Raw genomic sequence first — 7,767 nt, forward strand, 5'->3', positions numbered from 1 at the left:
ATACGGAAATCAACACAAATGGTTTCCTCATTTTTCAATATTTTATTTGTGTCAACCATAGTTCAAACTATGTATTAGTTTGTGTAAACCATGTTCCAAACTATGTATTAGCTTGTGTAAAATCATGTTTCAATATATAATATTTGGAACTATTTTTAAATGGAGAAGAGAAAAAAAAATAAGAAAAAATATAATATTTGGAACTATGTTTAAATGGAGAAGAGAAAAAATAATAAGAAAAAAATATGCGTCGTCCCGCTGGAGCCACCCCCAGACGCAAACATACGCGCGGACAAATAGAGGCATTTTCCGCGGACGCTCGCGGACAATAAAATGCGTCGCGCCCCGCTGTAGATGCCCTAAGGCGCAGATTTTACTTTGTAGCCTGAGCAATGATGGTTGACGGAGCAAGCCTCCTCTTTAGCAAATTGTTATGAGAAAACTATCGAGTTCAGAATAGCACACGAGCGAATAGTTCCCTTTTTCTCCGATACAAAACAAGCTTCGATGTCAATCAGAGCGAACAGTTCCACGCCAGAGGCAACTCTCCACTGTCGCTCACCGCGCGCGCCTCCTCCATGGCGCGCCTCAGGTCCTGCACCACATCCGCCATCGCCGGCCTGAACTCTGCCTCTCGCTGCACCACGCAAGCTCCGTTACAACGCAACGCAAAAACAGTGAGAAACCATGACGATCAAGCTTTAGTTACCTGCACACATCTGCTGATGATGTCCGCGAATCGCGACAGGGACCTGACCGGCACCGGTGTCAGCGTCCCCCCAAGCCGCGGGTCGGCCATCCTCCGCAGCGTGCTCAGGTCGTGCAGCCGCGCGCTGGCCCACGGCACCAGGCGCCTCTCGTCCCTCGGCCGCGCGCCGTCATAGGGCCTGCGCCCGGTCAGGAGCTGCAGCATCAGCACCCCAAAGCCGTACACATCGTCTCTCGCCGCCGCCGCTTCTTCCGGCGGGTAGTTGTTGTCGTGCCAGCAATCCTCCGAAGTGCTACCTGACGGTGGCGTCGGCGCAAATGAGGCTAGGCCGCACCCGGACACGCGCACCCGCATTGTCTCAGCGTCGACAAGCAAGTGCTCCGGCCTGAAAAGACCGTGGACTACGGCGACATCACCTCCGTCGCCGTCGTGGAGGTACTCGAGAGCCTTGGCGACCTCAAGGGCCACGGCGATCCGAGATTCCCATGGGAAACTGACGCCGGATTCGTCGGTGGTGTCGCCATGAATCATGTCGTCCAGTGTGTTCTCGCTGAAATGTCTGTAGACGATCAGCCTCTGGCCATGCTCGGCGCAGCATCCCACGAGCTCTTCGACGTTGGGGTGTCGAAGGCCCGCGATGGCCTGGACCTTCTTCAGGAAAGCGCCGGCCGCCATTTTCACAGCCATGTCGTGAAGGTTCAGCACCGCAAACTAGAAGAAAGGTTGTCCATGGAATGGAAGCCGCCATCAATAACACCACGAAGAGACAGTACATCAACAACATCTGATGATCTGAGCATGACACGAGTGGGAATGGGAGTTCTGTATACAGCTCAATTTACCTTGCCTTCTGGGTGCTCTGCTAGATAGATTTTGCCGAACCGTGTTTCGCGCATGAGATTCTGATCGCTGAAGCTATTGGTGCATTGTTGCAGTGATGTGACCGTGAAGAACCGGAAAGAAAACCGCGGAGATTGGCCTTCTTCTGAACTTCCCTGAACACTGTAGTCTGAAACAATACTCGGCATGATGTTGTTCTGCAGAGATGGGTGAGCCCATGAACCCGATGCCTTTGCATGATTTCCTGGACTTCCCACAATCGCCTCTGCAACTTCAGAGGTCCAACAAGCAACAACGATCATTTATGTCTGAATACGCTACCTATTGACTGTGAGAAGGAAATGTCAACAGAAAAAAAAAGGATATACCTGTGATTCGTTCTTTGTCAGAGTTGACAGCTGCACCAATCTTAGTAGCGTCCCTCCTCCAGCTCGGCGCCTTCATTGCAGATCCCCTTAGGTACCCTCCATGAATGGACCTCTCCTGCCGCCTTCTTGACACGACCAACACAATCACAATGATTGCGATGGTCAGTGAACCGGCGGCGAGGACAGTGTATCCGGCAACCTTAGCTGGGGAGACCTTCATTCTGTGTCTCCGGGGACCAGAACCGTGTGCAGTGCCCTGTGGAGTAACTTCTGGGATTACATTAATGTGAGGGTGTGCAGCTGGAGAAGGAGACGGCGTCGCGGGAGTGGGAGAGGAACTGGGGATCAGTGGATCGGTGAAATGGTTGCCGTTTCTTCTGCAGAATATTCAGGAAAGAATGCTCCTGTCAGATAGGTGGTAGTCAGCTGACCTCTTATGGCTCTTGAATATCGACAGGAGGATGAATTCTTACAGAAATTTTGGGATATTGAGCATCTTTTCTGGGATTGATCCTGAGAAAACATTGTTCTCTACATTCCTGCAAATGTTCACACAGAATCAGTATTTGGGAGTGAATCATGCGAGAAATGCAGTACAATTTCCTAACCAAGACAATCGGTAAAATGGTGGTAGTAACAATGTTTAGGGCCAGTATGATATTTGTTTCAGAGAAATTGTTTTCTTTTCTCCAGAACACCAGGAATTTGCGGCTTATTATTTTGTTAAGAAGGATAGTGTCGTAACGGTCATTTGATAGTATGAGCTGAGGTATCTGTCTAAATTGGTGAAGCAATTACAAGTCTTTCAGGGGAAGATCACGTAGCATGTCAAGTGTCCCAGTTAGCCTGTTGTTCTGCACATGCCTGCAACACACTATAAAATCATAAACAAGCAGGAGGAGAATATTATGGCATAATTTACAAGCATGATATTCAGGTACTCACAGTGTTGAAAGGGATTTAAGCATTGCCATTGAATCCGGGAGCTTGCCATTGAGATTGTTCGACGACAGATCCCTACATGAACACAAAACAAGAACAGTTTTCATCAACGAAATTAACTACTAGTGGACAGAAAATAGAACTTAAATATGATGCGAGATCACGGACAATCTTGTGATGGCAGTAAGCTTTCCCAGTGCCTCCGTCAGCTTCCCCTCCAGTCCCACGCCTCTGAGCTCTCTGTCAGGTTCAGAAAAAAACACTTCTGACTACTGGAATGTACAATTTTGAAAGTAAACCGCCGGGGTGTAGGAGATTTGGAGCGAAGCGCTTACATTGCTGTTATGTTGGGACCGATGCACTGCACCCCTTGCCACGCCTCCTCGCAGGGGTCTCCTCCCGTGGCAGCCCAGCCACGGAGGTCCGGCGAGCCCAGTGAAACGTACAGCTTGTTTACAGCATCAACTGCTTCAACAAAACCAGAGGAAAACAGGACTTATGTTACATGCATTGTGCTGCAAGGCTCAACAAAGTTCTATCAGATTCTTCTCACCGTTTTGTTGATTGGTGTGGGACGGTGTAAAGAAGGGGATGGGGAACGGGAACACCTGGGAATACGAATGCTCTAGCAAGCAGAAGGCAAGCCATAGGAGCATCCACGTCTGTGCTCTTCCTCGCATTGGCTCCATGGATGGATCTTGGTGATTAGCAGCCACTGAGATCAGGTCAGCATATATACAATACAAGAGGCAGCATGATGGATTTTCATAAGCACCAGCACTGAGTATAGTATAGTACAATGAGTTTCTGGTCACCTACCCGTTGACTGACTAGGTGCTTGGCAACCTGTATGTCACTGGACCAATCCTTCTCTTGGGTTTCTTGAGACATGCTCTACAAGTTAACGCTCACAAACGAAATTAGACATGCACTGCAAGTTAACCTCTTGCCGCAGAGACTTGTGGAAAAAGTATTCTCAAACAAACAAAAAGATAATAATGCTACCTTTAATCTTGAGAACACTCTCTCTCATCCATTGTTGTTGAGCTTTAAAGTCGTGGATTTTCCTCCCTAGCCAACCAAATCACCCAATACTTTGGTATTCGACGGAGGGGGGCCCGATCTACCTATCTTATCAAGGAATATTTTAGGTTTTTACATCTTGTACAATATAATCACCAAGAGAACAGACAAAATACGTAGCGAATTAGACATATTCCCTGAAAATAAGCTGCTGACCCTGACAATGGTTACACCATGACCCCTCTAAAAGCAAGATGTTATATCATAGTTAATTTCTATAGATTTCACTGTATAAGACCCAAACCAGTTTTGCAAGTAAATCATGAACAGGCTATACAAGAATCTCAACAAAATATGGTTAAAGGTAAAATTACAGTAAAAACTAACTAATACATTGCAGCTTTCGACTTGCACATAACGTAAACAAGGCCTACACCACATAAACATTGTACAATTCAAAAACAGTAGAAAGGTAAATGTGACACTGACACGGTCTGACCTGCCTTGCATGGTAGTAAGCTTTGTCCATGGAGTTCAGAATCTCGTAGTATAACACAGATAAGTTAAGTAGTCAAGATCTTTTAGGACAAGTTAAACAGTTTGCCAGGGCAATACGTTACACATAAAATTGTATTAAAAATAAACCCATTTTGAGCATTAACCAGTTCAGTACTTATTATGAATCATCAGATACATTAAAATGTTGGGCAGAAAATGAAGTGCTGCAACCACAGGTCCCAACAAGAATAATTAGACAGGCAAAACACACCAACACTCTCAGGGCCATTCTCCCAACACAAAAGAACAAATGCACCTACCTCACAGCATGACTCTATTATAAAGATGTGGACAAATGAACATCACGAATCTTGAATATAAGCATCAACAAATGCACCCACCTAATTTGGAAAAGTTGCAGTTGCTTTCCTGATTTTGGAAAGTTACACAACAAAACTCAAACGCTGAAAACAGCATATGCATCAATAACCTGAAGCACATGAATACACTGAGCAGAGCATAGTGTGGCTGCAACAGTGGCGAGGTTGATGTCTGAACAAAGATAAATAGAGTGGCCACAAAGCACACCACCACAACAAGACACGGCATTGCTTATTTGCTTCCAACACAAAATAACGATACAGCTCTTACATATTAGAGGCAGATTCCGGAAAATTCAGCTTGCTTACAGCACGCCTTGGTTAAATAAGCCTAATACAGACATATGAAAGAACATAATGGCTAATTCCTAATGAATAATCCCAAGGCTCAAGTACTGTAACTAGCCAGCCAGGATATTTCTCAGCATCATCATGTACATCCTCCATTTCTCCTCAAAGGCATCACACGCATGGCCCAAACAAGAGAACTCCAAATGCGAAGTGAGTTCATCCCTGCAGATATATTTAGTTAAAACTCATAATAAGAAACTCACTTTGATGCAATAAATATATTTGCTTCCATCCTTTCACAGTAATGCCTTATGTGCAAAATTGGAAATACAATTAAAGTTTAGGGTTAAGGAGTGGACTTTTGGAGCAGGTGCTTGGTGAGCACCCGTATCCATACCGTGTATACTGCATCAAGATTCGTGTAAATTCTTTTTGTTCCCCTCTCAAACAATTTCTCATTTTTGTATCTCTCACACCACACATTGTTTGAATAAAAAAATTGCAGATCACTTAAACATAACAATTGGAACGTGGGAAAAACATTTTGGATTTTTTATTTTATTATGTATATATATTTCAAGAATTTTTTTTGAATTTTAAATTATTCGAAATTTGAAATTGCACAAAAAATTTCCGAACTATTTTTGTCCCATTCCATTTGTTATTTTTTAGTGACTTGCAAAAAAATCAAATCAAAATATATAAAAAAGAGAAAGTGAAAAAGTGTGAGGGTGCGCTCTGCGCACCTGCACTCTCACACTTTTCCCTTAAAGTTTATGACTAAATGCACATAAGCTGCTGATTCATGCTTTCGAGAAGCCCCGTAGCCATGCTATATTCTTAGTCCAATCAGGAAGCCGTGTACAGAAAAAGTAGCAGTCTAAGATGTGAATGGTAAACTGAAACATTTCGTAACATGTTACTGGCGCTCAAACATTAATCAACAGGGATCATATGCAAATTTGGTGGGACATAGATGCCTTTCCCGCTATGCAATGAAGTTGTTTTCATTAACTGACTCTAACACGGCAATTAATAAAATCAATTTCATTCCATAGCCATCCTTTCATGGTTTCACAAGTTCACATATATTTGTATAAAACGACTGCTTTAGGAAAGAACAATTAGGACAGCAGCAATCATAAATAAATTTACCAAATCATATACTGGGTTTTGACAACGATGGAGGGAAGCCGAAGTACCAGTAAATACGGCCATCACTGTCCTAATTGCTTCTGTAGTTGGCCAATTTGCTTCTGTAGTTGGCCAATTTGCTTCTGTAGTTGGCCAGACAGATGACTCTGAAGGAGGTCTCATCCTCATCCTCGCCGATGGGAGCGAGCATGCTCTCGATTTCGATGAGTTCCTTCTCCTCGACGGCCAAGTCGTCAGGGATGGGCGGAAGCAGCAGGTACCGCCGTGACAACGGATCGCACACGGCGAGCGTTTTGAAGTGGGCGTATTCGGTGCTCTGGAGGACGCGCGCGGCAGTCGCGGACGTTGCAGGGGATCCAGCGCCCGTTGCTGGGGTTGGGGACGAAGGAGTAGGTGAAATCGGCGGCGGCTGCGAGGGCACGGGCGAGCGGGGCGCAGGGGTGGGGCGCCTCGGCGGGGTGGAAGCCGCGCGCGCCAGCGAACCCGAGAAGCGGCGGCGGGTGGAGTTTGCGGAAGCGGCGGAGGAAGGAGCGGTCGGTGATGATGCGGTGGAAACGGAGGCAGGCGATTGACGCGCGGGCGAGCCCGGCGGGGTTGGGCAGGCGAAGGAAGATCTCCTCCAGGAGCTCGTCGACGAGGTGCGCCGTCGCGGCCATGGGCGGGCGTGCTGCCGCCGAGGCGGGAGGGAGGAAGATGATAGGGCTCTCCGCGGAGTGCTCTAGCACGCACCCCAAATCCCAAACGAAAGAAGTCCAAATAACCACCATAAGTATGAGGTTTGGGACGGTAACCCCCTAAGTTTAGATTGGGGCATTTAAAACCCCTAAGTAAATACCATGCAGTTTATCCCCTTGGCTGTTTTGGCAGCTGTTTTAGTCCGCGTTGCAAGTGGTTTTGGCCACGGTGGCATGGCATACAGCTCCACAGCGACGGCGAAGACCCGGCCGCTGACCAATGCCTGCAGCCGCTCGCCCAGTGATGTCGCCGATGACTCGTTGTAGCCTCCCGGCCAGCATCCGTAGTACGTCTCTTGTACTCCACCGTGTTGGCCTGCGATAGCTCCATGACGGCGACGCGCGGGCTCAGAAACTACTACCACATGGGCCGATCAGGAATACGTACAGCGACGCCGTGGATACCACCACCTCCGGGAGTCCGGGTACCAGACGAGGACAAGGTACAGCACGTGGACGCCTGGACGGTGGTGGAAGGATTGCGCCACCGCCATCGCCGCACGCTGTCCAGCCACCGCTCCAGCCCGTAGCCCGACCGCCCAGGCGAGCACGTTCCACCGAGATCAGGGTCGAGCAGCAGGAGGGCGGCGAGCCCTCTTTCCGCGTTGGACTAGATGTGCAGCCACATGTCCCCATTGGAGAAGCATGGTAGAAGAGTGATGTCCGGCGTCCACATCCACCAAGCCGCGCAGATCCAAACGGGGCTTGCCCAGAACCTCACCGGTCTATACGGGTGAAAAGCTAGAGAAGAGAAGATGTGATCCTTTGCTCATCGTGCCTCTTCCTAAGGCCAACTAGTTCCGTCCAAAACTCATGGAGGAGGGCTA

General features: G+C 47.5%; 1 long non-coding RNA gene and 1 pseudogene across 1 annotated transcript; both read right to left on the bottom strand.

Annotated features, from left to right (window-relative positions):
- Positions 1 to 474: 474 nt before the first annotated feature.
- LOC124686383 lies at positions 475 to 3,548 on the bottom strand (annotated as a pseudogene).
- Positions 3,549 to 4,978: 1,430 nt separating this feature from the next.
- Positions 4,979 to 6,276, bottom strand: LOC124686384. The gene is made up of 2 exons (XR_006997808.1): positions 6,207 to 6,276; positions 4,979 to 5,273 (listed from the first exon to the last, which is right to left on the bottom strand). It is a non-coding gene; the product is annotated as an uncharacterized LOC124686384 (long non-coding RNA).
- Between the last annotated feature and the right edge of the window lie 1,491 nt (positions 6,277 to 7,767).

The sequence above is a fragment of the Lolium rigidum genome, chromosome 2 (genome assembly GCF_022539505.1).
Source record: "Lolium rigidum isolate FL_2022 chromosome 2, APGP_CSIRO_Lrig_0.1, whole genome shotgun sequence".
NCBI classification, from domain to species: domain Eukaryota; kingdom Viridiplantae; phylum Streptophyta; class Magnoliopsida; order Poales; family Poaceae; genus Lolium; species Lolium rigidum.